Source organism: Atta colombica, unplaced genomic scaffold, assembly GCF_001594045.1.
Source record: "Atta colombica isolate Treedump-2 unplaced genomic scaffold, Acol1.0 scaffold7, whole genome shotgun sequence".
Taxonomy (NCBI): domain Eukaryota; kingdom Metazoa; phylum Arthropoda; class Insecta; order Hymenoptera; family Formicidae; genus Atta; species Atta colombica.
In genome coordinates, this window is record NW_017259561.1 from 92861 (window position 1) to 101027 (window position 8167).

General features: G+C 32.4%; 1 pseudogene; it reads left to right on the forward strand.

The window, feature by feature from the left end:
• The first annotated feature begins 6000 nt into the window (after positions 1-6000).
• On the forward strand, positions 6001-8082 carry LOC108692399 (annotated as a pseudogene).
• The last annotated feature ends 85 nt before the right edge of the window (positions 8083-8167 follow it).

Sequence of the window (8167 nt, forward strand, 5' to 3'; positions counted from 1 at the left end):
CTCTCTCTCTCTCTCTGAAATTCGAGAAAAACTTGTAATAGATTTTGCATGATCTTTTTATATTTTATATCAATTTGAATTTAATTTCTTTTTTTAGAATTAGAATTGGGAGATAAATAATTATTTTATCTATAACAAGAATAAAATAACATAATTTCGATTTTTCACATAAAACATAATATCTTTAGTTATATGTGCATCGGTTACTCAATGTTCCTTGAAAACAACTCGAAAGCATTAAGTAAAAGCACTCTTGAGGTGCCAATGTAGTCCGTAAAGCGGAAAACGGCCTGCGCATTACTCGGCCTGTTAAGTTTTCAACAAAGCCCACGCTAAAGAGTGATTTACACCTCGGGATAAACTCCCTCTACGTCTTGCTTCTATTGTGGTTTCTGTCCGACTGTACTTTGCCAGCCTTACGATTTCAAGCAGGTTATAAAGCCCGAGAAATGAAATTGCAAATCGATCATTTTAGCGGGAATTATTGTACAATGATAGTGGGTAACTAAACTAACTTTTTAAAAGCTGTTATTCAAACATTAAAAAAAATCAAAGATACTTTTAATCAGTAATCAGTATTAAACAGTTTTAAGAATATAAAAAATTATGTAATTATTATTTACATCGATTATTATTTACATCGATTATTCATATAAATTCAATCTTTTATATTTTTCGTGTTCTCATTCGCTAAAGTGTTTATACAAATACATTATTTATTTCGTAACATTAAAAATACTGAAAAATATAGTATATTTGCAATTGGATACAATCCTGTTTTGTTAAAAATATATTTTCGTAAAAGGAATTTTCAATAAAAAAACTGATAGACCTTAATTGGAATATTGTTGAAAGTTTACATATAATCGTAGATATATTTTTTGTTCGAAACAAAATGGAAAAAGAAGATACAGACTATATCGAATAACTACTTTAATAATACAATACAAAGAACTACTTTAATAATATAGTACAAAGAACGACAATTAATAATTTTTATCTTCGGAAACTTACAATTAGTAACGTGAATAAACGGTTTTTATATAAAAAATTATTTTTGTTCTGATAGAATATTATCTAGTCTTATTTTTGTATTTTTATTTTATCTTATTCTACACAATTCGAATTGCGTTGTAACACACATGATATTTGTACTTTAAATATATGAAGAAATATAATGAAATTAAAGAAAAAGTATGTTGTCTTTAATTTCAGAGTAATCGCCTGATTTTTTTTTAGAATCATTCTATCGCTTATATATCGTTGAGCGCACTATTTCGTTGGTATGCAATGTGAGGAATAATTTCAATTCCTTCACGCGCCTGATGATTCCGAGGAATCTATTGCGGATGAATATTCGAGTCGCTGCTTGCGTGACGTGACCGGCCAGGCCAAATACGTGTATTCTCAAGCAATAACATCGCAAATGTGTGTTAATTCCCCAAGAATACGCGTCGCCAACCTGACCTACGAAGAAGCGTCCGTTGTCTTCTTTCTTGAAGGTCCAAGTCGATATTGCTTCCTGGTACACAAAACAATCGATGATACTCGATGCACTCGATGCGACATGATATTGTTCCACTCGTTTATCTTTATTGAAAATTAAATAATTTAATCTGCGTAGATTACTGAAAAATATTCTTGGAAAGTATTTCCTTGAAAAAAAATTGAACACAAATCAAAATTAGATAAACATAAAAAAATATATTACATAAGCATTTCTCAAGTATGAAGAGTCAGAATTAAAACACTTGATTGTACGAATTAGTAAAGAAAATTAGTCAAAAGATCTATTTTGATTAAAAGTAAATCAAGTCTCAAGTCAGATCAAAACTTAAAATTTCATTCTTCAGAATAATAAACATGACCTCGCGATAAACGATATACACAACCACATTTATCATAAAACATTTTCAACATTTCAATACGCTGTATTTGTAATCCGTTTTGCGACCTATATAAATATTTTTGATACTCTGACCAACACGAAACATAAAAAATATAATAGTCCAGGAATTACGGAGAATTATGGATGTTAAAAATAAAGATTTAAGCGAGAGAAAGAGAGAGAGAGAGAGAGAGAGAGAGAGAGAGAGAGAGAGAGAGAGAGCGCGCGATCCGTAGAAGAGATGGAATATTGATGCACGATAAATGTACGATTAAATAACTTAGCGAAATAAATCACATATGGAAAACATAACCGGATATATACGGCCGTATACTATGTACGTACATGAGCATACAGATTTTAAGCTCATGAATCGAGTATTACGAGGAGTCCGAAAGTCAGCAATAATATTCACTTCGTCTATTTTAGTCGCGCGCGTATATATCCGTGTTTAGTATCCATCTCCTCACGGATACTTAAATTCTCGATATGTGTGAGTATGCCATAACGCGCGACGATTTTCGAGTTCATTCCGACTTTGTACTGGTACACCCATATTCCATTAGTTTTACGAATCGTTGAGATTTATATACTCTGTCTGGCAGAAAAAAAGCTGATATTAATATCGAAATCATTAAATAGAATCTTAACGTAACGGGAAGTACGATGAAATAAATTGAACGGCGTAACATTGTTATTTTATTCTTGCAATTTATACAATTCATCTGCATAGAATGCAATTCAATTTTGATCACAATAAACTACTAGTAGCAGCATGGATATAATCGAAGTATTAAAACTATTAATCTTAAACACGCGAGGTGCGTTATTCATTCGGTACTTTCACTAATACGAGTAAAAAGCAGAATTGACAGCAGAAACAATTGAAGTGCTGAAAAAAAAGACAGTGCGTATCGATGATTGTGAAACGGCTAACTATTATAAATATTTGCCATCTGCGTACATATAAAAGCAATATGATTACTGCTTGTATTTAATTCGTTAACCATATATTAACCTTTATCTATCTATAAAAGGGAGGAAGGAATTCATTTCTAAAGTATCACAGAAATTAGTAAGTGATATACGTAACGGTACTAGAGCGCGATTTATCAATTTAATTTGTTTTTTTTGCAATTTAGATAACAAAAATCTATTTCATTATATCTGATACAATTTTTTATTCGTTAGAATTTTGGCGTTTATGATATTCAAAAAATGTTGTTGCAGGCATTTGAAAAAAGCATCTTTGACAAATAAAAATTGATACAGGAAACACATGTCATCAAGGAAATACGAAATGTAACAACGTTGGAAACATCGGTAGTTCAACGCTATCGATTAGTAAATGAACACCTGCATTAAACGGATCTATAGATGGTTGCCACAGGACCAAGAATCAGGAATCAGAAACATCTAACGCCAAGCACTTTACGGAAAAGTGATCTTAAAGGTGTTCACCCGATTGAATGGAAATAAAACGTGGACACAACTGCCAATACACTTAGGTGAGATTCGCTGTTCTTGCTGGTCCTAGAAGGAGAAAGCTCGACAGTGCACGGTGATATGGCGCTCAGAGGGAGGATGGAAACAATTCCGTGATAACAAGATCCAAGTGCCGAAGAGCGTCCGTGCTGTAACGTGCAAGACGGTAGAGAATGGTGTAAAGCTAAGGTGTAATAGTTCTGAGAGAGAGAGAGAGAGAGAGAGAGAGAGAGAGAGAGAGAGAGAGATTGTGTATATGTGTGTATATGTTTGTAAATGAGATATTAGGTATTACAACAATAATGTAAATCAATAAAGCTAAGATTGAACACAATATACTTGTCATATTATAATTCACAGATTAATCACTTCTTTCTCAAAATTATATTCTGTATACAATTAAATCTCACTAATAAATTTGCCTTCTGTTAAGTAAACTTTTTCTTCATATCAGCACATTACAATGATAAAAAATAAATTATGTGTTAAGAAAAAAATTTGTTATCTGCATTGGAAATTATTTATAATTCATCTCAATAGAGAATCTCAATAAATTTTAGATCTTCCTCTTTACAAGATGCACTCAACATGCGCATAAAAATGGCTTGCATATTAAGCGAATAAAAAAACATGTAACGTCGTGTCTCGCATGCATAAACGAAAACGTAACATGTTTTAACTTATTGCTTTTTTATCGCGACGTTTCGTACGACATACTAATTAATATAATACGTGCACAATCTGGATATTAGTCTATGCAACTCAATAGAATAACATCGCCGTGAAAAAGATAGCTGCAACATATAAGAATAAGTTTCTTTCTTTCTCTCTCTTTTTTTGTTAAAAAGTAATTGAAATAAAACCTACATGCAGCTTCAAACGGCGAAGAGATCGAGGTACCAGTAAGATACATAGAACGAACAGTTAGAAGAAGGGTGCAAAATAGAGGACGCAGAAAAGATAGGGGAGAATGCGAGAGAAAAAGAGAGGGTTGAAGTAAAGACAGACGGACGAACTGACGGACGGCGGATCCCCGACAAATGGATTAAGCGCAAATTGCTAAACTCTGTTTAATTTGGCCAAATGAATTTTGTTCCGCCAACCCTCTCCTGTTCTTTCTCTTTCTCCCGTACATTCTCCCATCCCCTTTTCATTTCTCTTACTCTTGTGCTTACTCTCGTGTTAGACAGACCAAACTTTCGATCAAAATCTTGTTTCTCATCAAGATGTAAGTTTCAAACATATATAAATTTTTAAAATCTTTTTGAGATATTTTGGAATATTAAAAGAATTAATAAAAGAGGAAAAATCAAAATTTTCATTAATGAGAAATTATTTCTTATAATTAATTATTTATTTATTAGAAATTATTTCTTTTCATGTATAAAAATTATTATTTTGATATAGATACTTTTATAGGAAGATGCGCGCACACACACACACACACGCGCGCGCGCGCACGCACAATGTGAAAGGATGCGATTAATCGTAAAAAATTTTTATTTTTATTATGTTTTTATTTAAAAATTTTTATTATGTTCCATTTGTTGTGCAACAAATATAACACGATTATATTTGTTTCATTTTAATGATATGATGAGAGAGAGAGTCTTCAACCTTTAAATTTACAGTAAAATATTTGTATTATGTTTAATTGTTGGTAGTTTGACTGGAAGTCAAAGCAAGTTTGTTAATACGCAATTTACTGTGTGAATTTGTATATATATATATATATATATATATATATATATATGTGTGTATGTATATGTGTACAAATGTGGTAAGTCAGTTCGCATCAAAGGCATGATTATGTATCGTTGCATGTTGGTTCTGTATATGTACCATATGAGGGTAAATTCATATAATCCGACTATTATACATACGACAGACATATTAGACTGTTTCGCAATGTTTAGAACATCCGTCAGATTAATTCTGAGATATGAGCGAAACGACTTTTCGAATTTGCATCATTAAGATTAAAGATCAAACAAATCATAAATAAGTAGTGTTATGCTCTTTTTCATATCGAAGAATTTACGCCATCTGGATTAGGTACGAGGTGTTAGTAATGCTCGATCGGTCGCTGGTATCAATAAAACGAGCTCTCAATTTGGTTTCTCTACAGTATTCCGATTCGGCAAATGGTTGGTGTGACTCATTTATTACGTAATGTACATATACGTTATTCATTATTACGACAGTTTTCCGTTTTAATATGAGAACATTAAGGCTATTGCGAATAATAGAAAACATTATCAGCTATACCGGCTGTATGCTACTGATTAACGATGACATTACATTTTCTAAACTATATTACTTCTATAATATTTATTTTATTTACTTATTGATTTATTAATATCGATTTTTTAATATTTTATCACTATTTTACATACTAAAAACATAATTTACGAATTATAAGTATTTTTATCTATATAGGTATATATAATGGATCTTCTCACTTACGGATTATAAAGTAACAAAATGTTATTTCTCTCTCTCTCTCTCTCTCTCTCTCTCTCTCTCTCTCTCTCTCTTTCATGTAATTCTCTTAAATGACGTCATGAAATTACAATGAATCATATAACAAACAACTCTATCTCGGTATGAGCAGTTGTGTGCGAGAATTTCAAGCGAGCAGATCGCTTTGACTTGATAAAACAATCACGTTCAACATATTGCATTGGATTATAACCTGAGGGTGCCTCACACAATTGCAAACAGTGATATTGACACAAACTTTCACGACATTGGCGTTCAACTTTATCTCGAACAAAAGGAGTAATTCGCATTCCGATTAAACATTTATCATGGAGTACTGGACAATAGTCTTATCAATAGTAGCCGTCATACTTGCTATTTATTATTACTCATCCTGCAAAGATTCAAATGTGTTTCAGAAGCACGGAATTCCACATGTTAAAGAATATTTCTTGTTAGAAAGGATTTGGAAACTTTTTGTTCGACCAAAAAGTTTTGCCGATATGATTAAAGAAATATACAATGTGCATTCCAATGCTAAGTATATTGGTGCTTTTGATTTCACGAGATTGATCGTAATAATTCGTGATCCTGAACTGATTAAATTTGTCACTATCAAACATTTCGACGCATTTCCAGATCATCTTTTCTTTGGCAATGAAACTCAAGATCCACTTTTTGGAACAAATTTACTTGCTCTTCGCGGTGACAAATGGCGCGACATTAGAACGCTTTTGAGTCCTGCTTTTACAGCCAGTAAAATGAGGACAATGTTTCAATTAATATCTGAATGCGCTGTGAACTTTTCGGAATATTTATTGAATGTACCGTCAGACAAACACGTTATGGAAATGAAAGATATATTCACAAGATTCTCTAACGACGTGATCGCTTCATGCGCTTTTGGTATTGATGTGGATTCGATGAGAAACCCAGAAAATGAATTTTACATGTTCGGCAAAAAAGCGACAAATTTTGGCATGTTTGCACTTATAAAAATTTTGATGTATCAACATATGCCGTCGCTTATACGTCTATTAAATATTAAGTTAATAGATGATCGTACTAATGCATTCTTTGTAAATCTGGTAGCTGATACTATAAAAATCAGAGAAGAGAAAGATATTACTCGTCCAGACGTAATTCAATTGTTGATGGATAGCAGAAGTAAAAGAGAACCTGGAAAAGAACTGACCATTTTGAATATAACGTCACAGGCATTCATTTTTTTTATTGCTGGCTTCGACAGCAGCTCGACACTGATGAGTTTCGTGGCACACGAAATTGCCATCAATTCAGATATTCAAGAGAAACTGCAAAATGAGATCGACAAAATTTTAGAAGATACGAATGGTAAACCATCTTATGAGGCGATCAACGGAATGAAATATCTAAATGCCGTTATTAATGAGGCTCTCAGAAAGTATCCGGTACAACCAATGACGGACAGAATATGCGTGAAAGATTTCGAGTTGCCTTCTACACTACCAAATGTAAAGCCATATCTTGTAAAGGAAGGAACGACACTCTTTATCCCAATTTATGCGCTTCAACACGATCCGAAATATTTTCCGGAACCGGATAAATTCAAACCTGAGAGATTCTTCGATGAAGGAAATCAGTGCAATTTTAACGCTTATTATCCATTTGGATTAGGTCCGAGAATGTGCATCGGCAATAGATTCGCATTACTCGAAACAAGGACTATGTTATTTCATCTTCTGGCTCGTTGTCAGTTAAAGCCATGTGAGAAAACTTCGACATCTGTAAAATTTCAGAAAGGCGGATTTTCAATGCGAATGGAAGGCGGTTTCTGGTTAAGCATTGTACCTAGAGAAATCCTACGCGCATCCTACGGTTATGGAAACAAACCAGTCGTGTCAGTTCCAGATTTCAAAATAATCCAAATGTAAGGTTGTCGAACAATAGGAGCATTCAAAACATACAAGTCTACAAATATATATGATGTCCTTGGAAATAAAAATATCATATATTAGAGATATAAAGGTTTAAAACTGACACGACTACGAATTACGATTAAATGATTGCTTGCGATTATCGTGACTCATGGACAGGCAGTCCATGGCGTTTAATAATAATCTATATTGGCTAGTTTTATATCTCAAAAACCACTGCTCAGAACAAAAATGATAATTCTTTTAAATTCTTCTTCAAGAACTTTCTTATTGTAGTATTTTGATTCGCAAATTTCAAGATAGAAAAAAATCACAAACATATTTTACGTTATATTATATTTACTGCCATATAGACATTATGCTACATTATTATAACATATAAATATTATATAAATAT